This window comes from Sparus aurata, chromosome 1, assembly GCF_900880675.1.
Source record: "Sparus aurata chromosome 1, fSpaAur1.1, whole genome shotgun sequence".
NCBI lineage: Eukaryota > Metazoa > Chordata > Actinopteri > Spariformes > Sparidae > Sparus > Sparus aurata.
Window position 1 is genome coordinate 12,482,526 of NC_044187.1, and position 26,655 is coordinate 12,509,180.

Sequence of the window (26,655 nt, forward strand, 5' to 3'; positions counted from 1 at the left end):
TCGGAGAAAACACCTTCCTGTTTCTTTTCTTTTTTCTGGTTTGCATTCTCCGTAGCGTCTCGCATTCCCCCCCTCGCCAAGTTTTCCGCGCCCTCATCTCAGTCTCAGTCTCCCACCTTCTTTGTACTCCTCCTCCTCCTCCTCCTCTTCCTCCCCAGCTTACTCACCCTCACGAACGCACGCTCAGAATTTCTTTCTTTTATTTTTTTTCTTGTGTATTTTCACTTAAATTTGACCTTCCAGGCTTCATATTCCATGACACCCTGTCTGTTTGCATCACTCTGATCCAACACCCCCACCGCTCTCTAAGGATGTTATGTTGTCAGACCGCATACCTGTAGAAGAATTCTGCCAATAGCGCTTTGCGTCAAGCCAGTCGAGCAACAAGACGGTTATCACACAAACTCCGCGGATTCCTGATTATATAATGGCCAAGTGGGCAAAATGAATTAAGCTTGTTATTTTTGATAAGTGTTAAACAATGACCAGCCTGACATGGTCGAATTTAACAAGAACGGGCGCCTGGCATCTGGTCTCGTCCGTCGCCACCCCACTGCGCATGTTTCCCCTCTCTTGTTCTCATTCTGTCTCTGTCCGTCTTTCTGTCTTACAGAGGAGAGTGGGCTCTCACTTCAAAAGAAAGACGTAATGAGTCTATAAATACTTATACATACAAGAGAGCATTTTTGCAGCCATTTAAGATCTCTCCCCCCCCCCCCACTCTAGCTTCCCTTTTCCATGCTTCCCCTGTGCTATTTTTAATCATTTACAATATTATACAGTGAAAACTTCTTTCTGCTTCATAGGAGCTCGGGATGACGCACATGGGAAGCTTAAGGCAGTGAGATCAAGTAAAACCTAATGCTCATCCGAGGGGAACTGTGCATAACACATGCATACTGTAGAGTGCTTACTGTAGAGCAGCAACTATTTGATTACGCACACACACGGGAGAGGCGGCGGAAGCTCAGAGGTTAGAGATGCTGGCTGGTGATGAGAGCGGTGCCAGTTTGAATCCCGCGTGAGAGAATCAGATCAGGGATGCGAGGGGAACGCTCTCCTCTGCGTTTCAAGGTGCCCTTGAACGAAGCACTTAGTCCACCATCGCTACACGGTGGCCAACGGTGGAAAGGCTGTGGTCGGACTCAGCAGCTTCCAGCTGCGAATGCGTCAGATTGCATGATGTTAAAAAAAAAAAAAAAAACTGCTGGAAAAAGAAGCTGTGCTGGGTCAGTGAGTCCTCCTCCTTAAATCTTCCCCCTTATCTCTGTCCACTTATGTTATTGAATCATTAATGGGTCTAAAAACAGGGGCACGGCTCACACGGAGCACTAACAAGCAAACAGCTCAATCAGAAAAGCCTCGTCACTCTCTCTGGGCGCCGACGGGGAGATTCAGCTGAATGGCACGTAATGACGATTATTATGGCAGACACATGAATGCCATTTGATGTAACCCCTACGAACCCCCCCCCCCGATCAGCCGCAGCAGAACCGGTGCATCCGGGCTCAGACACAACACTTCCTACATGCTACAGATGACAGTTTTAGTAACTTCATAGCAAAGACGTGAGGGCAAAGCATACTAATAATAGTCCCGAGGTTGGAGAGATGCATGTTGTCTTTTTAAATTTAGTAACAAGGTTCAAACAAAGCCAAGTCAAAAATAGGAAAACAACAGGTCTTTTGTTTGATGTTTGCTCCTAAATTTGGAACGGAGGTGTCAGAATTTGGAGAACATAACAGAACGTGGAAAAGAAAGAAGCGAACAGCGTCTGAACGCTTAAATCTGTGTTACCTGAGACATTCATGGAGACGCGTATTTGTTCCTTCAGTCCGCACAAGGCAAGATTCTCCTCTGAAACAGTCTCATTATGTAATAACCCGACGCAAGAAAAGTTTTCCGTCTGATTCACTGTGGAACACACTGAAACGAAGAATCAAAGCTTATCTCAAAGGGACTCTATAATCAGTCCACAAGAAGCACAGTAAGCATGATGTTAAACTTTTTAAAGCCAGAAGACGATCAAGCGGTCTTCAGTAAAATCTTGCAAGTCTTTGCAAATTGCGAGAAAAACTCCACAAAACCATTAAATCACAGAAGAATGTCTTAAGATTTTTCATTTTCTAGACTGTATTCCCAGTTTTTAATTAGCTTGAGCTGTGAAACGAGGTAAATTGAATAGAGAACAGTCCAAAAACTGATAACAACATTGACCTTTGTTTGTTTTTTTATGGGGACCTTGTAAATTAGGGTTATTAAAGCTGCTCTAATGGATATTTTTATATCACTAATGGATTATATGACTGTGTGAATATGAAAGGAGACACCAGTTGTAGCAAACCCACAGAGAATTACCGCCAGACTCTGCAGTTTCCTCTAGCTCGGAGCAGCTTTTACAAAGACATTGAACGTATTGTTTTGGCTTTTATGGCCCGCAACTTTACTGTCTTGGTTCACGCTCACTGCTCTCAGCAATGTTTCTCACTATTTCCAATGCAAAGGAGCTGATAAAGCCTCTATATGCTATCTGCCCGGCACCGAACAACAGACGGACAAAGTTACAGACTACCTGGCGAACACGGTGGAGCATCCAGCTGCTAAAGAGATAGGAAAGAAGAAAATATTGGACTTACAGTCACGTAGGGTGGACACAAACAAATCACGATTGATTATTTTTTTATGAAAAAAAGACTAAAATTCTCTGATTCAAGCTTCCTCATGTGAATATTTTCTGGTTTCTTTACTCCTCTGTGACAGTAAACTGGATATCGTTTGATGATGTCATCTTGGGCTAACATTTTTTTATTTTATAGACCAAACAACTGATGAATTAATCAACAATGGAAATAAATGTTCTGGTGAACAAACCAACAGTGACTAAAGCTGCAATAACTGTCGGATTGACCAGTTCGTTGATCAAATGAAAATTATTTGCGTTATATTTTGATAACTGATTAATTGTTTCACTCATTTTTTCAAGCAGTAATGTCAAACATTTGCAGGATTTACTATTGTCAGCTGCTGTTACTTGGAAGTTGGACTGTTTGTAAAGAAGTAAAAATAATCAGGCAGTGACATTTATGTTCTGCAGTCAGCGGTTACTCATCAGCCAACATCTACGCTGAGAGAGATATAAATATGAGGATAAGTTGAAAATATGCCACTATATATATATATATATATATATACATACAGAAATACACTAGTCAGGCTCTGAAGAGATGCTTAGAAGTGCATGTGTCAGTGCTCTTACTCTGCATGCTCAATACTTACAGTTGTGTAATGATTTGTTGTTATCCAACAGTCGATCCTATCATTAACTGCTGGTTTGAGAAAACAGTCACTCAACCGTTTAATTCCGTCTAATCACTGATGAATATTTCCAGTATTAGATCTCTATTATGCAGCCCAAGTCCAATTTAGTTTCTCTTTGTCTCTGTTTTGCATCGCTAAAGATCGCTTAACTCAATATCCACTTCATATAACCGGCTCCATTGTAAAGACTCGTGTTGTTGAGGACTCTTGTTGTGGGACACATAAGTGCCAGTGACTCCTACACTTCCTTTTACCCGCAGAGGGAAGAGAGAACAGTGATTTATTTTTTTGAGTTTGTTTAAAGAAAATACCTTTTGAGCAGCCGTTTTCTGCTAATACAAGTCAGAGTTGGCAGTGCAGAGGTGTGCTCTAATTCTCAAGAGGCAGATTATGACACATTCTTCGTGTCCTGTCATGTTTGTAAAGTAATTAGTTGAGTCCTACGAGTCGCTCTAATGAGCAGGAGCTTAGTGTGCGAGATTTCCTTATCACAGTATGCTTTTGTTTAATGACCCATAAACATGCTCCCTGCGATTATTGTCTAAATGAGTGTATTTTGTCACACTTTCAGACACATTCACTTGGGTTCACTTCAGCGTTCCTTGGGCGCCGTCCAAAAGCAATAGGAAATTATGCAGTAGGAAGTCAGACGCTCATGCTGTTCACTGCTCAGTGAACTAGTCCGAGCCTCAGCTTCTCTGAGAATATGAGGATAAACTCATGTGGCATGTGGTATTATGAAAGAAAATAAAAAAATCTGATATATTTCATGGAAAATATTGCGCTGTGATAAAATTGTAGATGCGAGTAGATGTGTATGATATCGTTGCTGCTTGGGGACATTTATTAAAACACTCTTTGCTGACTCCGCTGCCACGGTCGACCTAATATCTCCTCGAATCCAATTTTAACTAGAAGCGTTGTGTGTGATTCAACACCAGATTAGACTTTTTTTTTTTTTTGTTTTGCTGCGGTTGCTGTTCACTGACTTAAGCAGAAGTAGATGTGGCAAGTTGAGCGGTCGCATCAGAATAGTCGGTGACAACAAATGGCAGTTTAAAATAACAAATAACGGTGCAACACAGATTTGTTCTGTCTGTTTATATGTACGGGAGAATGAGGGATGACATTCGGTGGGCTGAATGTTTATTTCACTTATGCAGAGATGCACCTTTTTTCCACTCGTAATACTCAGCGGCACGGGCTCACCCTCTGTATCTGCTCCGAGCTCTAATGAGAGGATGGCGGTGTTTTTGTTGATGGTGGTGCACGATGAAAGCGTGTTTGAGGATGAGGTCATTAGGTATGGCACTCGAGTATTTCCATTTCCATTTAGAGCTGGTCTCAAATTGTCGGGTGCCCGAGAACTGTTTGGCTCCGAAGCCATCAGCTCCTCTATCGGGGCCTGTGCATCACCCAAAATGACTTAAGTTGCATTAAGGGATTTTTTATTTCATTATTTGGGCGATCCACAGACAAAACAAGAGCAACAGAACACAGGGAACATTGTCTGTAACCATCACGCTGACAGCTAACTGTTCACTAATTGAAGTCTTGTTTCTGGCCTCCTGATAAATCAAAACTCAATATCCACTTATCTTTTAGTCCCGTTTGATTAACCAACTTGGTAAAAAACCTGATAGATAAACGTGGCTAAAACATAATTAGAGTTACTAGCAACCTCTTCACGTCACACGGTCGTAGTTTGGTTCATTGTGCTTATCAGAGATCCGACTCAAAGAAGCTTTAATTCTGGGAACTTTGGCTGCTGCAGAAAATATAATCAAGCATTTCGGTACATTTTACTATACTTGACAGGAGCATCCAGTGAGTTACAACACTAATCAGTTCCAGTTCCAAAAATGTGTAAGTGCTTTTGTCAGCTTATGGTAAAAATATGTGATGTTGGAGGCACGAGGGTGTTGCAAAGTGAGGGGAAGGAACGAAATATTAAATCAAGTTTATTAAAGGAGTCTTATGACTGTCATTGATCTCCAGAGGCCAGTTAACACTGAATTGGGAAGTAAATATAATGTAACGTTAACATTAAATAGTGGTAGTGTTCATCTTTTTAGTTTTACACCCACACCTACTTGTACTGGACAACATTTGCACCAATTAAACCAAGCAACAAACCATCTAGAGACGACACTGACAGCCGTTCACATGTAGCTCTCCCATCATGATTATTAATGTTTTTATAATAATAAGAAGAATGAGAATAGATTAACTGTTTCTCAAATGATTGTTTTGTTCAACCAACAGCCCCAAATCCAGAAATATCTAACTTACAATTATGTAAGGCTCGGCAAGTTGATTTGCATAGCGCAATTCAGACACAAGACACCTCAAAGTGCTTTACAGGGGCATTAAGATCACAGCAAATGAAATTAAAAATTGCATTTAAAAAATGCTATAAAACAAGTAGGAAGACATCAAGAAACAAAAGGTTAAAACAAGTTAAGAAATAGGAAAATAGAAAAGCTTTAAAAGACTAGAAAATAAAAGTCGGAGTGCAGTTTGAAGCCTTAAAATGTCTTCAGTGAAAGGCTGTGGCAAACAGAAAGGTATTCAGTCTCGATATAAAAGAGGTGAGAGTTGGAGCAGACCTGCAGTTTCCAGGGAGTTTGTTCCAGATATGTGGCGCATAACAACTGAAAACTAAGAAAAGAACCAAATCATCCTATTGAAGACATTCGAACAAGTGATGTTTGGCATTTTTGCATTAAAAATGACAAAGGAGCTTATTAAGTACCTTGAGAAAAACCTTCAGAATGTACAGTTACAGTAAATACTTTCTGAACTCAGTCAGATTGATGCTCCCAAGCTGCATCATCAAGCGAGTGAGTCTTAACTGGCAACCACTCCATGAGATTATCATATAATGGCTGGAATAGTGAGAGGAGTCTGAGGTCGTTAAGTTGGTGTTTTCACAACAGCATCAAATCATCCCCAGGTTTTTTTTTTGGGTCATGGTCATGTAAAAAAAATCCCCTGGACTAGATTCCATGTAACCAAAGCGGCGACTTCAGTTACATCAAATGGTTACATCAGAGCAGATTTTTGGCCCAGAGTCTTTTGTCAGGACGGGGGAAGTTACATGGACTGGTGTGGAGTTGGCGATATGCCCTCGGGGGCAGAGGGTGATGATGTTGCCAGAGGATGCGAACATCTTCCCCGCTGAAGGTGAAAAATGTTTGGAGCCGTGCGTCAAGTTATTGTGAAAGCAGAATATGAGAATCCCTCGTCCCCCTCCTTTGTAATTCAATTAGGTTTCAGAAAAAGGGTGCAGCACACGCTGTCAGGCAGAGGCTTAAATACAGTATCATCAGACCCAACATGAGTAATTGATCATTCATTCATCATCTGTGTCCATTAATTCCACATGAGCTAAATCATCCTGTCAAGAGGCCAAATTACTGCCCAACGCTGTAATTTTAGGCCAGTTTAGTGTGTGTGTGTGTGTGTGCGTGCATTTGTGTGAGTGTGTGAGCGGCTGTGCCTGTCCCTGTTAGGTCCAATTTAAGATTCAGACCGAGGACATTTTTGCAAAATGAGGTCATTTTGACCGAGTCTCACTTCTTCACATCTGCGGTTAGACTAATACAATAAGAATAAGAAGTGGATTTAGGTGAACTTCAGGTGAAGGGTTGAGGTCAGACACGCCGTGCTGAGCGTTAAGGGAAGGATAAGGGGCTTAAGAATGAACTTTGGCAGGGCACTTTATGCATGTGTCTAAACTCTCAGGCGTAGATGTATCGCTTTCTGTCAATGACATGTTATTTAAATACATATCTAATTACTATCGAGGATTTAGTCATTGTTGTTTTACTTTGCTTGAAAGAAGAATGATTTAATTTGAAAAAATATAAACTTTAAGAGCTTGTATTTGGATTTGAAACATTTAAAGTAATTTATTTAATTTCAGTAATTCACAGTATTTAGCTTTGGCTTTGGCTTCTATTTTGTACTGTACTGTTATGATGTTACTGTTTTGCGTCTTATGCACTGGATGCTTGTACATATGGAGATCAAGGAAATTAACTTACTTAACTGCAGTTATATGTTTCTCTTGAAAACAGCATATCTCACAGAGACGGGCCTTATTGTTATATGACAGATCTAGCGCTGTTCACTTACTGTTCATTTCCCCCAGTTGCATTTCTTGTGGCTGTTGACTCAGCCAATAGTCGCTTTGACTGACAGAAACCACCCAGCATGCTGCCCTGAATTCACAGCCTCCCACCTCCAAGATGTCCTGATTAGCCACTTCAAATCTACGATGTGGGAAATGAGCAAAGCTCAACCTTTAAATGAGGAAGGGTTAAGGTCGGACTCATATTATGGATACTAAATGCCTAAAATGTGAAAGTGTGTGTGTGTGTGTCTGCATGCTTAAATGTCATCCTGGAGTCACTGTTTGAAGCAGCTTTGAGTACTACGGCAGGTGTTCATATGTCAGCGCGATGGCATCACAGCCATACAATATGCAGTCTCAAAACTTTACAGGTGTGCAGCTGAGATCACAATGATGGGCACAGTTGAACCCATACTGATGACTAATATGTGATCCAATTGCAAGATGGACTCAGTTTTATGTAAACAAAACAGATATTAGCTATAAGTTAGCAATGCTTGCATGTTGCTGAGACTGGTTTGCTTATTTCCCAGATTCCTTTAGCTTGAGCTCCACAAACAAACAACAACAAACACAAAGAAAAAAGCTTGTCAGCGCGACGGTTCGCTCGGTCCATTCCTGAGAAACAAAGAATCTAATAGAAATATCACATGAGGGGTGGTGTATCCTGATTGCATTTGTGGTGTATGGGTCCATATTTCTCCCACCAGCTTGTTGATGTCATTGTTGCAGAATATTGTGTGTGTTTGTCAGTCATCACAGACTGGTAGAGAGACGGTTTCTATGTCATGTGTGGGCGGGTGATTGATGTCTGTCTCCCAGCTGCTGCACTGTGTGTTTACACGCCATGCTTATTTTTCTGTGAGTTTATTGTCGGCCCATGAAGCTTCTTTCCACAAGCGGATACAATTTCTATGTGCATACGCTTACGTAACCAAACACACACACGCACTATGTTTAAGTGAACTTCTGATCTTGTCATCATAATTAAGATGGGAATGGCTACACAGGATGCGACGCGCGGTCTGAGTGACGCGCAAATGTAAAAAGCGCTGGTGATGCGAAGAAAAGATAGTGGGTTTTTAATATGGGGATTAGTGAGAATATGACATTCTGGCTGCTCTGTATATGACTTTGAAGCAGAGCTGTTACAGGCAGTAAATAGGAAATTAGAGACTGTGTCCAAAGCTTATGCTCAGAGTGACATTCAGAAAAAAAAAAAAATGGCAAGATAAGCCCTTAACCACAGCAATAAAATACGGCTCATCTGTTCAAAGCTCCTCAAATGTATGGTATGTAAGTCTGGAAACACAGTAAAAAGATGACATTCAAAAAAAAATGCAGAAAGAATCCCAACTATGGGATAAGGAGATTACATTGAGCTCTTTCAGGTCAATTGGGGCCAGATAGGATGATGGAAATAACTGCTGCACAAACTAATCATATATAATAAAGCTCAACAGATGCTAAAGCTCTCGTCTGACCTCAATTTTCCATGGGAACAGAAACAATATATCAAAGTATACAAACGAGTGTTGGCTTTGGGAAGTCACAAAACTCATTACATTACGGCGCCGTCCGACCAAACCGCCATACGATCCTGCGTCTCGTCCGCGTACTCATATTTACATTTACAGAAGAAAATCTCACGGAACAAATGGGAATTCACAGAGTTACAAGGGCAAGACCGAAAAGATGGAGAGATTGTTAAAAAAAAGGGACAACTCTTCTATAAATATTTTGATATCGAGCAAACTAAAAGTAGCTACGGACTATGCAGGGCAACGGGTGCAGTAACCTCTTTAAGCTCCTCGAAACGAAACATGTCAGTGAGCACATGGAATGTTTGGTATGAACCCTGGCTCTCACACAAATAGCTCTGGGCCCTGACAGTTAAGGCAGATGCCACCGGCTTTGTTCACCTTTTGTTCACTGGGGAAAAAAGCCGTAAGCAATCACGTGTTGTCGACGTGTTAGCAAACGTGTCATTGCTGTGAGTTAAAGCAAGATTAACATTTATTCTTTGTGGTCTGTTTTTGGTCTCCAGCGACTCCTGAAGAAATGTCAAGCTCGTTAGCTGGTGAATGATGTAGTATTGTCATACGTTAGTCACCCCTCGCCCTCAGCACTCAGCCCGGCGCCTTTAGTTTTGCACGTTCTAACCCGGGAGTAGGGTGTACGCTCATTCTTGGAGGCATAGAACGGTTTTCCAGAGAAACACTTCAAACCGAAGGCTATCAGAACTGTCTATCGTTTTGATGTATCCCTTTCTTCACAGGCATTGCTTATGTCTTGGTAGCTAACTAGCTAGTTGGCTAACATCACATTGTGACCGCAGACTTGTGCATGACATTTGGACGTATTTCAATTTTGATTCCATATGACGCCCCAAATTTAACTCAAGTCCATCAGGGAAGTTGATGAACTCTGTGGCGCTCCTCTAATAAGTGTGCAGACTGGTGAGGGTGGGAGTGCGGGGGATGCTAATGTTAGCATTTAAGCGGTGCTAGGGGCCGGTTTATAAAGTAGTTCCCTTTCTTCTTTTGATGACTTGATAGAAAGCACGGATGATCAGTGCTTTTCTTTCTCCATCAGACACATGGCAAACAGCATTGTGATCATCCCAGGTAACCCGGTTGCCATGGTAACCCAAGAGAAATCCCCACAGCTAAAGGCGGCGTTTTGGAAATGTCCTGTTGCAACTGATGAGGGTGATGAAGGGTTGTCCCAGTTCACGGGGGAAGATTTCAGCCACCAGCCCCTGCAACTCCATCTTGAGGTGTAAATTGGCACTCAACAACAACGAGTAGGGGTAAAAAAATTGGGATTAAGGCTTTTTTTTCTACCGGTTGGTGCTCAGTAAACGGCATACAGAAGGTTTGTCAGAACAGCATGGGAACTGCTGGAAGTGGGGTTGATGAAAATAGCGAGAGTGAATCGAAACAGAAAAGCTAATGGCTCTAGAAACCTAAACAATGCGTTGAGAGCACTCAGCTGAGGGAAACTGTTGTTATGGATGATATTTCTCCGTGGGTTTGTTTCTACGAGCAACCGTATTAAGTAAATATTGATAAGGCACAAAAAGCAAAATCGAGAGGTCATCAAACACATCCACTTATGTGTGTAGAAACATAGAAACATGGTGGCCCTCCAATATGTGGCAGCAGATGGCTTTGGGGTACTGGTAGAAATACTGAAACCAGGGTCTTTTTAATTCCAAGCTGCAAATATTTCCCCCAAAACAAGACCCTGAAATTGCACAGCAGCTGCCACGAGAAAGTGGAGCAAAGAGCACACACACACGCAGCCACAAACACACACAGTTCGTGTTTCCATCACTTCAGAGAACATTACGTTGACTTGCATTCGTTTCCCTGCAGATGTACCGAAAACCCCTGACCTAACCCGAGTCTTCACCCTAAAATGTAATGATTTACTTTATGGTGACTTGCGTTTCCACCCCTAAAAGGAAGGCAAGTCTCCACAATGGGACTGTAAACAGATTTATCTCCCCACAGCACGAATAACGCACCCACACTCACACAGATACACACTCAGCATCAGCTGTGCAGTGTGATAAGCTCTGAACTTCCACCATGTATGAGACTGCCTCCACAACCAGTGTAATTTATATTAATAGTTCACTGAAAATAACTTCAACTGCAGGCATCGGTATTTACTATCACAGAGTCTCGTGCTGTCACGTTTGAATTAAATTATCAGGGGTAATAATTGGAATTGGTGACGTTAAAAGTAATATAGAAGTTATATGGCAATAGAACTTTCTGCTCTGCAGCGACCCTGCCAAGTTCACTGTCAGTTCAGGATGTAATGTGAGGCTTAGACGGCGCGGCGAACAATAAGGGCACGGAGGTCGGTTATGTTGACGGGTGTTCATACGCCGTACAAATATTTGGCTTTTGATGTCATTGCAGGTTCCCTTCCTGTCTATTACCACTAATTAATTTAATCCTGACCAACATTTTGTTCCGAGTTCAGTAAGCAATTCAGGGTAGACTCCCCTGTTCTTTAATGTTTCACGGCCATTTGTATTTCAAATTAGGCGAAAAGGTTTCCTTTCATTTCGTTTTTCAGTGATTGCCTTCAAAGTGTAAGCAGTGAGAGAGGAGGAGTGGCTGTGTTGTTAAGGTGAACACTCACAAAAGGGAAGGACGTTTAAATTCAGAAGTTGGCTTCGGATAAACAGACTGAAAGTGGTTTATATTAATTTGGCAGCTCCTAAAAGTTCGTGCAGCATTCCTGTGAGCACTATAGCGACGCGTAAGACATGTTCTGTATTTGATAAAGATGAGTTACAAAAAACATTTCACAATGTGTGATTTCAAAAATTGCAATGCTCACAGAAACTTTCCGTGTTTTGCTGTGGCTTAGCTCTGATTTTTTATTTATTTTTTATTGTACAATAACCTCAGTAACCTTGAAGCATGATGAGTGTGCTCATTTCATAATGAGTGGCAGTAACTCCTCATTAAATGCTTGCTTTCCAGGGACCTAAATGACATAAATGGGATCAATCCAATCTTCTGACAGGATCAAGCTGCTTGGTAATTGCAAATGGGAATCCAATCCACCCTGTAATTGGTTGCTGCTAGTTTTTGTGTGTGTGTGTGTGTGCGTGTGTGTGACCTGGTGAAATGTGAGCGCCTGAACTAGGCTGCATCCCAGTGTTGACAGTGGCACTTTTTTGGGGGAGAAAAAAATAAATAAGTGAATAAAATGATTAATTATTCATTTGATTGTCGTTTTAGTCTATGTTTACTTGAGAGCACAAGGCACGGTGACCCCAGACACAGTAAATAAGCCATGACTCGTTGACTAAAGCACAAACGTGCATAACACAAACTAGATAAAGAAAACATCTCCGCCAAATAGAAGAAAAACACAATCAATTACAGAAACTATGCAAGAATCAGGAAAGCCAGCTTCAGTAACTTCATGAGGCACAAACCAAGATAACAAGCGTGTCCCAGTCATGTTCATCACCTTGTAGCTGCACCATCTTTCTGTAGTCTCTATTCTCTCTTTATTTACCTCTGTCTAGCCAGTTTACTTGTGTTTTCTCACATTTCTTTTCACGTTATTTTGTTACATTTTGCACTGTTGCCCTGCTCATAGCTAGCTGTGTTAATAATGCCTAACTTTGAGGTAATGAAGCATAGAGTCTTTAATGGAGGGAGCTAATGTAGCTTATTAGCTGTGTTGCACCATCCAGTTTTTCTTAATCTCTCCCATTGTATGAACTGCTCAAACAAACAAAAATGGAATTGTTTGCAGGCAGCGGTGAAACAGGAGATGAGCATATGTCTTTGGAATGAACTGGGTGAACTTTTGTCCACTTAGTGACCGAGCAGTGCACCTCGCTCTTGGAGCCTCTTTTCCCTTTCTTCAATAGCCTTTTATTTCATGAAACAATGTACAATCTTGACTGAAAGCCAGGGGGAAATCAACAGCAAAGTACGTAAAAAAAAAAGAAAAAAGAAAGAGTTAGAAATCAAAAAGAAGTTATTGTTTCCTGAGCTTATGGTGACTGACTGGCCAGCCACTGTCGAAAGCAGAAAACTAGTAATGATCTCAATTTGACCTAGAAATCTCAAACTTCAGTTCAGTCTTGCTTTACAAGAGTTTCTATCATCCTTCCTCTCCGCCTCCCTTGCTCACTCCCTCAGCGAGGTTTCTTTTGCACTGTAGAGTTTCCACAGTTATCGAGGGTGTTCCACTGTTACCCGAGGACAGCAACCGTAGAAAAACAATGCCGCTTCCTGTTGTGGTTGCACAAAAGAAGACGCGTCCTCAGTGACTAAATTTGACCCTTGATCCAGTCATTTTAGCATAGCATAGCATAGTGAAAACCAGGGTTTGGGCACAATCTATACACAGATGGTGTCATGTTTTCTACAGACATTATACTGTGCAATCAATATTTACTTCAGACTGATCAGTTAAAGAGATAAGAACATGTCTTTTGGCAGTTTTAGCAGTGCTCTTGACTTTCTTTATCAAAGTGTCAGGTCACATGGGCACACACACACGAGCGGGATCAGATAGTGAACACACAAGCAACTTCAGATTATCATTTTCAGAGGTGAAACATGGCTCCGTTCAGGCCTAATATTCTCAGGCATAGAGGCTGTTTGTTATTATGCACCAACCTGCTGGAGTTTCAGGACAAAATAAGAGCAGAATCTGTTGTTTGAACACCCTCCATGTGACCGTCCGCAGACAGTCCCTCTGTTCATGTAGCTATACAGTAGCCCTCTGTCTGTCGGAGCTGGATGTGTATAGGCTCCTCTTACATAGCCCACTTTTGTTGGTTTTCTCGAAATTTTTTTGCTTTGTCTTCTGGAAATGAAGCAGTATTAGGAAAAAGAGGACAGATCTGCTTTTCTGTTGTTCTTTTTTTTTCTCCACCCAGTTGAGTTGAAGGTTGAATCTGTCGAATCAACGCGGCAGATTTTCGTTGTTCGGCCGCATGAACTGTAGATCCAGTTGCTTCAGTGTTGTTGTTTTTTTTTGTTTTGTGGAGCGTAATCTGTGGTTTTAGGTTTGTGTGCGGGATGTGCGAGGGAGAGAGAGAGAATCCGAGATCACTATACCGCAGCACTCAAACTTATCCCGTGTATCCTGGTTGAACTTTTAGTCTGTCTCCCCCTATCTGGGTCAACCCATCAGCCCCCCGCCAAGCTCTGCACTGGTCTGCCTTTCAGACAGCTACTCTACCTCTCACACTGGAATTACCTGTTGAACACTGAGGCAGGGTGGATGGGGCTCAGAAGGCACCTTTTATGTGAGCAGGACAGGTGGGGTAACAACAGCCTTAACAATCTTTTTTTTTTTTTTTTTTTTATTTCTTTGCAGATAATTTGTCTGCATTGTGTCCAAATGTGTAGTGCCTCAATTTAGCTCTTTGTATGTCATGAGGGATGAGGGATTGTCACTCAGGAGAGTGCTCACCTTTATTCTGCTGGTTGTACTCTTGTGTGCAGGTCATGTTTGTATGTGCAAAGGTCCATTTTGCAACAGTGACGCTTTTTTGGGGAAAATTGTTCTCTTCTGTGACTTTGCTAGGAAAAAAATTGCTTTCAAAGCGAAGCCTAGCTTCACACAGGTGACCAGCGTCGTGTGCGAAAATGTTTACAATTGTGAAGGATAAACTGCAGCACGGTACAGTGTTTTTGATGCGTTAATAGCCATAATGCGGTACATTTTATGTGAAAATAATTAAAAACAAAAATTCAAGTTCTGATGTAATTTTAATCCCCAGAAAATCTGACACGTCCCTGATTTGTAAAGTAAAGATTCCGCCACAAATTCTCACAGAGATGTGATCATATCAGTCCGGTGCAAATTGGCATTTCTGTTATATGGGGTCATATTTTTAGTCCTTGGCGAATAGAGCTTTAGATGGTTTTTAGTGATTCTGGGATAGCAAATGCCGATCTGTTTGCTCTAGACTGAAATATCTCAAGGAGTATCTGATGGATTTTCCATTAAATTTAGTACACACATTCATGGCCTCAAGAGGGTGAATCCTTAAGACTTGAGGCGATCCTTCAACTCTTCACCTCGACCCAGCATTAGAGACATATTCGTGTTTTTGAGTCACATGTTGCGACAACTATTGGATGGATTCTAAGCAGGGTTATTCAGACCTGCTTAACATCGGCATGTTAGCTTTGTCGGTGTTAGCATGTCGGCCTGCTGACGTTGCCATTTCACTCAAAGCGCAGCCTCACTGTGCTCCTTGTATGGCTGTAGCATGACTCTTAGTCTTGCTGGGAAAAAATGCATCTGAGAAGCTGCATTATTTGTCACATTTGGAAGGTCTGGGCACACATCATGCACACTAAACCTGTCAGTCTCACCGGGGTGACGATCATCATTTTAGTGCACGAGAAAAGATGTGCATAAAAATGTCATATTTGATTTGTGTCTATCACAGCCTCAAACAGATGTTTAGAAGAAGAAAAAAAAGGCAGTAGAATTACAGCGTTAAGGTTTAATTACGTAACTAATACATCACAGTTTCTCTGAACAGCGACCAGGGATTATTCTGCATCAGCAGTCTCACGCAGATGGGGAAAGGCATGACTTCCACGTCATTCACATGTCCTCAGTATCAAAGGGTTAAGGCGTTCTGGATTCTAGCGTCAGCAAAATAACCTGCACCTGCCACATTAATGACAGTTTGATGGAAGTGAAACTCAGCAGAAATACCTTCATTCAACTAGCGCGCAGCTGCAGATGGCGCTCCAGCGTGCATTGTCCTACTTTATTTGATTTGTAATCTTAGATGATGACAGTAGGAAAGGCTTCATTGCATGGAACTCAAAACAAATGTTGTTTAGTTTTTCTCTCCTTCATAGCAGATGCTGGAGCTGGATCGCACAGTGCGGCTGACTGGGGAGCAGCTGGAGCACTGTAAATCTTAGCAGCACCAGCAGCTACAAGAGCTGTGGCCACATGGTTCACTCAACGCGCAGCTCCTCGGGGGATCTAAAAGTACAGTATCCCCCACACACTGACCTGATGTTCATCAAGATCAGTGTGACGGAAAGAATTGCGCGTGCTCCTATGACTAAAGGTGACAACACTGGTCTTTTAACGCAGATGTTAGAGTTAGAGTTAATTTTCATGCCTGGTCTGACAAACAGGTTAATTTTTTTTTTTCACGTCCTGTTTTGCCACTAGTTCATGACACATGGAGACTGTGTAATCAGATTGACAACATGACATTGGACAACTTGTCTAGGGGGCTTTATCTGGAAGACGTGACTGGACCTGTCAGGCTGTGTCAGGCCACCAGCTGTGGGGGCCTGGCTGACATCCAGTGTGACACCACCCGTGGTGTTTTGTCATCTCTGCTCCCTAAGCAGAGAAAGTAAGTGTGGCAGACAGGTATTTTCACAACACATGATCCTCAAAATTGCAGCGGTGGCTGGAAGAAAGAGGCCCCGCAATTTTGAGACTGAGACTGCTTATTTACGTTTCCTAAGGTTTGACCTTGTTGAATCTGGCGTTGCACCCAAGTGCGATCACCTGCAGGACATCACAGCACTGCCAAGAAGAACAGGAGCTCATCAGCTGGAATGCTTGCGTGCTTAACTTTATCTAAAATGTGTAACTGTTAGCAAAATTCCTCTCTTATTGGTGAAAGAAAGTGCCCCACTGTTTCCGAATGTGCGCCGGACAAAGGACATTGTGTGCTAATCTGAGCGCATCCCAAAGGAATATCCTGGCCAATGGGAAGAACTTTCTCCATCTGATAAGAGAATCACACCGACCTGGATGTCATGAGTCAGGAAGTAACTCTGAATGTAAAACACAGCCCACAAAAAGACACGTTGTGTTTTGGTCGTTCAGGCATATTAAGCAACTGACCCTGTTTGTGTGTTTGTGTTAACTGTTGTGATTAAAATCGGATCCTGACATTTAAATAGTCTCCGGGCTACTTCCGCCAGGCTGTTTTTATGAAAACAGTGGCAGCGCTTGATGCAAACTAGAATCGGGCTGGCAGTGCATAATGCTGCTTTCCGCTCTGCTGTTTATGATCGGTACTTCCCTTAGACGAGAGGGCACTTGAGGTCAGTCTGTAAATCCCTTCTTTCTTTTGCCACACCAGGGTAGGACTAAAACCCCCTCTACCTAAATCCATGTCAGAAGTGCTCCCTTTTTTCCACTCTTCTCTCAGCAGCTGAAAACAAATTCCCTTTAAAGTAACGGAGAAGGCTATTGACAGACTCTGTCCGCCGGCTGTTTTATGTTTTATTATTAATGCACTGTATGTTCGCTGTGTTTTTTGTATTCATCCTAGACTCTTGAAATAGCTTCTGTAAGAGAAGTGAGGAGATTAAACTTGCCGAGAGTCTCATCATCCACGCTTGTCACTGGCTTCATTCATAAACACAATATCCGCAAATCCAATAGTGACCCAGGGACATAATCACTCTGCTTCTTCACAGGGATGCCTCCATCTCCCTCTCCCTTTGTCTCTCTGTTTTTATTCTCCTCTCCCTCTCTCTCCCTCATCCTCTCCGTTCCTCTTCCTCTTTGGATTATTATTAATGCAGTTCAAGCAAAGTTCCAACATCACAGTTGTTTTGTGTGCATTTTGTCACATTTCAGGAACTGTCGCCCCAGCTCTGCCGAACGGAGTGCCATTATAATCCATCCCCCACCTCTCCTCCTGTCATAGCGGTAGCTGGAAGATATTAAGAGTGAATTCCACAGGACCTCGCTAAATGCCCTCAACACAAAAAAAAGCAAACATATTATATCCTCTCATTCATCAAGGACTCATCTTTATTCGAGACTGAATTTGCTGGCACAGATACTGATCGCTGAATCATGTATGAGTTGCGGCGGCTCAGTAATGATGAAAGAAAATTCACAGGAGGAAGGATTTCTTCCAGTATAGACCAATATAATATATGAGGTCATGACGGCCAGGTGATCGAATGTGAAACCACATGAATCGACTGTGTTTGTTCAAGAAGGTGTGGCGGTAGGCGTAAAGTGGACTATACGTCGGATTGTTGTGGCGATTGATTTTTTTTTTTTCTCTCAGTCAGTCACAGTTTTTTTGCCGTAGCTTGCGTCAGTTACAGGGTTCATGACGGTTCAACAAATAGTAGTAGTAGTAGTAGTAGTAGTAGGAAAGTAGGAAAATGCATATAAATGAGTTATAATTGACGTTGTTTGTAGTTCGAGGCATCCTATCAGCAGTTTGACAGACCTTTTTCTTAATGACGGCCTGCGGGGAAAATGCCTTTTGGGCCACTGGGCAAAACTGGAAGCGAGGCTTAGCAGCACCGTAGAATCCAGGGCTGTTATATCTTCATGGTATTTAGTGTGTGATTACTCGGGGAATCACCAATTTGATAACTACCTGCTGCCCTTGATGGCGCCTCTTCCATCTTGGCCTCTTGTGGACAGCACTGGGTGTGACAGGCCCGGTATTTTTCAAGGTCATTAAAATCCCCACATATCTCCGTACTGCCATTAAATTAAAACCAGATATTTATAATTGGAATTCCCAATATGAGATGTGCATTTGACTATACATGTAGTGTCATTATAATAAGAATTTACATATATGCTTCAGGATATTGAACGTATTCACATTCCTCAGGTGTCATTAACATACATTTAAATGAATGTTCTGCAGTAAATTCTGCCAAGGGCAGTGGACTAAAGGCCTTCACGTGCTTTTTCTCCCTGTTCACTCCTACCTCGGTAACCTCCCCTGACAAGGTATGCAGTTAGACTTGACTTCTGACTGTGGGTAATGAAATGCCTGCAATAAATCATTAGAGTAGCGAAGCCACAGTGTGTCTGGGCAGATGTATTCAGGTGTGTTCCACCTGCTGCTCACCTTCAGCACATGCACATCATATGATGAAAGCACAAATGTTACAATTCTTAAATTAAAACAAAACACCCAGATTTGTTCTTCTCTACTGTTAAAATGATAAGTCTGCTTGACTTTACCATATGCAGGGGCACTTTCCAAATTAGACATGAAAAACACATATCCGGCCCGCTCCCGTTTGATGGTTGTAGAGATCGGATACATTTTTAGGGAAAGGGGATTCATGTTGTCTGAAGCAGTTTTGGAATTGCAGTTATTTAAAGTTATGTTTGACTCATTTTTTAGGCAAAAAAAGGACTTCAAACACATGCTTTTTCTCCCTGTTCACTCCTACCTCGGCAACCTCCCCTGACAAGGTATGCAGTTAGACTTGACTTCTGACTGTGGGTAATGAAATGCCTGCAATAAATCATTAGAGTAGCGAAGCCACAGTGTGTCTGGGCAGATGTATTCAGGTGTGTTCCACCTGCTGCTCCACCTTCAGCACATGCACATCATATGATGAAAGCACAAATGTTACAATTCTTGAATTAAAACAAAACACCCAGATTTGTTATTCTCTACTGTTAAAATGTGATCTGAACTTGTGTCTTCTTCCGTTTTAAGAAAAATCGCATCCGATCCATATTTAACATTCCTCAATGTAAAGCAGAACAGTTGGTACACAGTTGTTCGCACAGACTGCCGGTAGGAGGAAGACTTGAAAGGAAAAGATAAGCCAATAAGGACCTCAAAAAATGATAAGTCTGCTTGACTTTACCATATGCAGGGGCACTTTCCAAATTAGACATGAAAAACACATATCCGGCCCGCTCCCGTTTGATGGTTGTAGAGATCGGATGCATTTTTAGGGAAAGGGGATTCATGTTGTCTGAAGCAGTTTTGGCATTGCAGTGATTTAAAGTGATGTTTGACTCATTTTTGGGGCAAAAAAAGGACTTCAAACTGAATCACACACAGAGAAGCTTGTAGACCTTACGTTTTATTTTATTACAGTTGCACTTGTAATTCAATATTTGGTCGTGAGCTCCATTATATTTACTGACCTTGATATTTTTTTGTTAATGGAGTCTGTTTGTCAAATTGTTGTATTGGTATTGTGGTGCAATTTATTTATTTGGGATATTTTGGTACTTGTTACATATTCCAATTCCGAGGGATAATATATCGTCCAACAAAAGTTAGTTGTTGTGACAGGCCTTATTAGTCCGTAGTTTTATTTATATTGCACATATAGATACTAGACTACAAGATTAATATATTCTTCATGTCACAGAAAGCTCTTTTACCGAACTAAACAACTGTGCAGTGAGGGCCGCGGTCAGAGAGGTGAAAAATAATTCAAGGTCCACTGACAGAACTACAGAGTTTGCTGAGATGGCACATTTTGAATGACAACAGACAGAGCAGCACTTGCTGGGCGACATGTCAGAGTACTGAGAGACGACACTGCTGGAAAAACCGGCATGACTCCGAGAGCAAAGCACTGAAGTGATGCAATGAAAAATGAAAAAAAAAAAAAAAGAAAGTCTTCATCTGTAATCCAAAGCAATCTGGAGGAAACAGACAGCTCACCACCAGTCTAACAACATCCCTGCTGTAAAGCGTGAAGGTGGCAGTCTCATGCTGTGGGTGCTCTTTTCAGTGCAGGGCGACGGGAGGACTTGGCAAGTTGGAGGAAGAATGAATGCAGCAGAATTGGAAGCTTTTTGTCATGACACAGACTAGATGCATTGAGTCTCACTGATTAAATGCACAGTGCTTGGCCAGGAGGTGTCTCTCAATCAAAACAATAAGACAGAGATTGATGACAAGAAGTAGCGTACAACCATGGAAGCCGATGAAATTGAATAATTGTGCTCTATCATAAGTGAGTGTGAGCATTACAAACAATGTTGTGTCCAGCTCGTCCTCATCAGAAAAACGACCGTGTAGGTTGACTGTAAAAGCAGCTTATTGCGACCCATATGTACATTTCTAGTCAGGCGCATACCTCCAGTGGCCATCGTAATTGTTAAGACAGCAAAGGAGGATGTCAGGTGAAGTAGTATTATGCAGGAGGACGACAGTGTGAACGGATGGTTAAACAAACACAGGACTTTCACCTTGGAGGCGACTGTTCAAGTCCAATGTGAAAACAAAAGTTAACTTGCATCGAGTAAACCCCATAACCTAAATTGCATAATTTACAGACCAAATTTCCATCGAAACCACGGTGCAAATTGCGACCGTTCAACAAAGTTCCGGTAAGGCTATCACTGGTATGCTGCTGCAGCCGTTTTGTTTTGGAAGCAGTAATGTAGTTTTTTTTTGTCATTGGTAATCAACCTACTCAGTCATTTGGATACAAGGATGTGTTGGCGTGGCTAGCTAATTCAACGACTTCCTCCCCTGCCTCTCTGTTACACAAAATATCCCCTATTCGCCTGAATTTATAGCAACCAGATGAGGTAAAGGGGATATGTCTCCATTGACAGACAACCTATTTAAACGCGCGGTTACCTTGAATAACATTAACAGATTTCTGTGGATGTAAACACCGTTGGAAACATTTGGGACTGTACAATTCAATGAATTATAGTTCTAGGTCGTGTCATTTTTGGACATTCTAATGCATAAACATTATGTATTTTACCTTTAAACAAATAACATCTGTTATTGGATGAGAATTAACAATAATAATACCCAATCATGGGGAATTACGGTGTAATTTTGCTGCCTGTGTTTATGTTGATGTCAGTCGGGGGAGGTCACCACTGTGAGTAGAGGACTGAGGTAACTAAATTACAGACTGATTAGTGTGTGCCTTCTGTGTGGATATAATAAGCGGAACGTATTAAGATTATTTGATTGGATTTGAACCAAGAGGGAGTAACCTTCTTAATTTTACCTAATTTGATTTTTAGTCAAATTTGTGAATGGAGAAGAGCCAAGAGGCGGAGCTCGAGCTATTATACAATGGAGTCAATGAAAAAGTACAAGCAAAAGATTAAAGAATGAAATAGTCTCCTCTGACTGCACTTAAGCTAAGCTACATATCAAATCACAGCCCTGCCATATCGCTGCAGTGGCCTCAGGACAAGAAAGTGACAGTCCTGGCATGACCCAGTAAAAGCCAGGTCTTAAATCCCTTTGGAGAATCTGTGGAAAGACCTCGGCGAAGCTGCTCACAGAGGTTTCACTTTCAGCTTGACTGAACCAGAGTAACTGTGCTCTGAAAAATGGGACAAAATCCTTAATTCAGATGCTCCAGGCTGAAACAGACTCAGAAGTGTCATTACTGCCAAAATGTGTTTTCAGAGTATTGACTGGACTGGTTAGAACTCATTTGCATGGAATGACTGTTTGTCATTGTCAGTATGTCTGGAAAACAAAAACCTTTTCTTTTCCTTTTTTTACATCTCCTCCTCAAAATCGAATCAACATATTCCATTTTTAGATTATGCTGCAACACCATAAATCGTCACAAAAAAAAAACATTGAGCTGGCTGGACACCGTCTAAATACACTGTATATCTTTTAAGCTTTCCGATGTGTCAAAAATGCATTGCGAGCGACAGCGGCAAAAAAATAAAAATAAATAATGCTCAGATGTGCTTCACTTGTACCTAAATCCTAACAGAAATTGGTTAAAAGTGTGGGATTGCAGAAATGGAAAAAGAGACACATCGCCAGGCCATATCTCTCCTCGAGCCAAATGAAAACTCAGAGCGATGCGTCAATCACAGGACTAGTCACAGTGACAGAGACAGTGAGTGAGAGAGTCCAACAGCCAAAAGAGCCAGCTGCCTGTGGGCCTTTCACCACATGACCTTGTCAAGGTCAAGGCTGTTAATACTGAGTGACTTGAGTTTAAAATCCTGTAACAGGGTTGTTACAGTAAAGTATAGCCAAGGGAGAGAATGGGAGCCCCTTAAAGACAACTGCTTGCACCGCTTGTCAACACCTTCTTTGGACACAAAAAACATGTTCTCATTTGGCACCGTGCACAGAGCCCCACTAACGGCAGCCAGCCCTCATCTCTGCACATACACACACACACACACGCTCTGGCTTGTTTTTGTCCCTTAGGAGGCCCTTACATTGTCTCACATTAATCCTCAGAGTTTAACCTTAGCTATATACACTACACCCCCGACCCTTAGCTTTACAATAACCAAGCCATAACCATAAAATTTTAATGGTTTATCTTGCGGCAAACAGCTGTTTGTCCACGAATGAGAGTGGAGTCCCCATATTGGCACTGTGTACAACTGTCCCCAGGATGTAATTAATACAAGTGCCCATACACATGTTTGCAATCTATCTTTTTTTATTTATTCATTTAATGTTTATTTGAATAGGGACACGTATGTAGCATAAACTGATGCCACACACCACGGCATTTATAGCCCAAGCTAATTTGCAGTTCCCGTCCCTGGATGGGTTTTTAAAGCCCACAAGAGACAATACAAACACCACCTCAGCAATAAATATTTAATATTTGATATAGACAGAACAGTAGAAGACACAAACTGTAATACAATACAATAAAACAAGAAGCACACGATTATTCATGAGTACATGACTGATTCCTCCTCAAAAGCTGCTTCAATTTGACTTTTAAAATGAACCATGTCAGGATCGTGTTTGAGTTCTGCAGGTAGGAAATTCAACAGAAAAAAGCTGTTTGTCCAAATGAAGATTTGAGAAGAGGCACGTTACGGACCAGAGACCACAGAGCAGCTCAGGAGCCTGATTATTTAGCCATATTTATACATGAAATTTGATGAAATTATCAAAACTGAATATATTTATTTGAACATGGTTATGATGTGATCTTATTGGCTTTTCCTAAATTGTTATTGCTGTATTGCATATCATCATCAGAGGCTTAGTTGTTGTTAGCTGTAGATGCCGCTTATAACCACGAGGTTACATGATAACTTAAATGTGAAAATATCAGCTAGTGCACAAAATTTGCATGCGGGTCTAAATGAGTGTGCGTTTACTTATTGATATATTCCATTCCCTTATTCTAGCCTTAACACCGCACTAATCTTTATTATGTTTACAGCTGATCAAGTGATTACTGATTACTGTGACAGGTGTAGGTCAAAGTGAAAACAAAGAAGTCAATAATATGTCAGTGCTATTTCAGTTTACCATGTGATCATGTGATCTTGCCAATCCATCTTGCAAGGCTTCAAGCTGTGAGCTTGTGGCCGAACACAGCGGTTGAACCAACCAGGGTCATATGAACATGGGTGTACGCTCCATTTCTTTTTATTTTTCTGCCACCGTCTGGTTAGGTATGGGGAACTCAAATACCTGGTAAGGTAACAGGTTTGGGTTGAAATAAATCCTTTCAAAGCATTAAACGTTTCTGTTTGAAAGGATATTTCTCACATGTCTACTTTTCTGGGACTTTTATACCCCTAAAAGCTGTGACATTACAAAAACGGGATTGTGCAATTTTTAATGATGGTCCTGGAGCAACAATGACTACGGTTTTCCAAGAACACCAACACAAAGATATCAGATCCTGATGGGCTGCATGACGACCAGCAAGAGAAACGACTGTTTGTTTGAAACCAGAAATGATGGCTCTTTTATAGGTTTGTGCTGCTGTTTTAGCACCAGTTATCAGAACTAAAAAAGTATATTTACTTGAAAGAAGAGCTAATAACTGCGCTGGAGGCTTTTCTTAATGGAAAAGATGTTTTCATTCTTTTGTCAGTTGGCCATTGTAAGAATTCACCAACTCCCTCCCCATGTGGCAGCGCTCTCCTACTGTTTATTTGCTTGGTTAAAGTTAGCCTGTGATAGACAGTGACGGACAGATGGTTCTTCCAATCACCTGCCAAGACATTTTTCAAAGTGCCTGCACTTTTCTTGACAGTTTCTTGCGGAACTTTTCCAGATGGTTCTATGTAACAAACCATCTGGCACGTCAGATAATGTTTCCCTGCCTCCAGGTGGCCAAAATCATCAATCATCGCTGCCTTAAGTCATCATAACTACATGCCCTAATCCAACACTTATACTCACCTTAAACTAAATCTAATTCTAACCTGAGCCATAAAAAGACTTGACAGGTACCACATGGAAAAATGTGAGTCCTTTCTCTCAAGGCCCTCTCAAAGGTAGATGTATAAAATCACACGCACACACACATACCATAAAGCTCTCTAGCAGCCATGGGGTCTTGTGACAACAGCAGGTGTACCTAATTCCATATAGAGGGCAGCTGAATGACAGATATAAAAGGACAAAGCTTAATTAATAGCCACATGATCCCGGGCAGGAGAATGGTTGGTATGTTTTATGGAAGATAAGGGGCCACCGAGCTGATCAGTAGCATGGTTCTAATGCTCAGGTGAGACTGACAGGTCTGCCTGCAGGTCGGGGGATGGTGTCTGATACTGACAGACCAACCGTCAGCGCAGAAATGAAATTGCCTCCTGTGCCGCAGTGATCGAAGAGATATACGATGCGCTTATTTCCCATCTGACATGCACTAAATGCATCTTATTATCTGTGACAGGGCATTGTCGCGCACACAGAGCTGGATGTGGACCTGTCATTAGGCAACGTGATGTGGCGCTTACTACCTCACATATAACACATTTCACTCGTATGTAAGTGGCAGCTGTGAAAACGCTGTGGCTGGATGTTAAGATCCTCCGACATCCCCATGACAGGCCACTCAACAGTAAATAATGCTAAAACACAGAGGTCTGCATAATCAAGGAAAACTGGAGGCACAAATAAGTGCGCGCACACACACACACACTCACACACTCGCACACACACATTCAGAAGTGAGGCTGTTTCCGCAGAGTGTTAAAAAGATATTTGCTCTTTTGTCTCTTTCAAGTGCATGTCATGTATTTCACTTAGTAAAGGTTGTGGATCACAGTCGCTGTCTGTCGCCTCTCTGCATGCAACACTGTGCTCTCCAACAAGCCATGTCTAATTCTCCCATCAGTTTGGGGGACAAAGACTACACTTGCGTGCCCTTGATTACCGCCCAGCCTGTAGATCATGTCTGCCTTGAACGCACAATGCCGAGTCCTTGCTGGCAATTAGAATGTGCATTATTTTGTGACAGGGACCCCCCTCCCCTTTCATTATTCTCTGACATCAAATGGTGACAATTAAATGCAAGTCGTGGGTTCACGCACGCCAAGTCATCAGGGAAACGACCGAATGTGTTAATGCATTCACTTGAGCGCACATATGCACAAACACGCAAACAATCAAAATGTTACGGATGCATTCCCCTTCCCTCTCAGCGTCTAGCCTTGAGGCCATTTCCCTGTGGCTTATGTAACGAGGTAGCAACAAAAACAAATGGATGTCTCTAAAGGATTGCGCCGGTGTTTTTGCATGTTTTAGCATATTTACAAATCATGCACTTAAATTACTGGCAGCCATTTTACAATGCAGACCATTGCTTTTTGGATAAATAAAGGACTGTTTTTTAATTAAACTGTCTGCGCTGTATGAAAATGAAGATCCTTAAATCTTCACCACGAAAAGCACTTGCACTGTGACGGTTTTGCATTTGTCCGAGTTAGGAGTCTCTGGCTCTACTGGATAAAGGCGGCAGGGACCGATAAATCCAAGCATGAAATTGAAAACCACCAGGGTGACATTACCAGTGTTTCTCTCTGATCTATATCATCGATATTTTTCAACCGTCCTCTGTAAGTTGACATTCACGCTGTTCTTTTTAGACTAAATTCCTGATTACTGACACAAACGGCTGCTCAAAAGATGGAAATGCGCTAAAAACTAGCAACATAGTGCCACAGTCCTTTTTCAG

General features: G+C 41.8%; 1 protein-coding gene across 1 annotated transcript in view; it reads left to right on the forward strand.

Annotated features, from left to right (window-relative positions):
- The window catches only part of mtnr1aa (melatonin receptor 1A a), a 36,009-nt gene that overhangs the window by 7,617 nt on the left and 1,737 nt on the right, over nucleotides 1-26,655 (forward strand). The gene's annotated exons all lie outside the window — the stretch shown is intronic.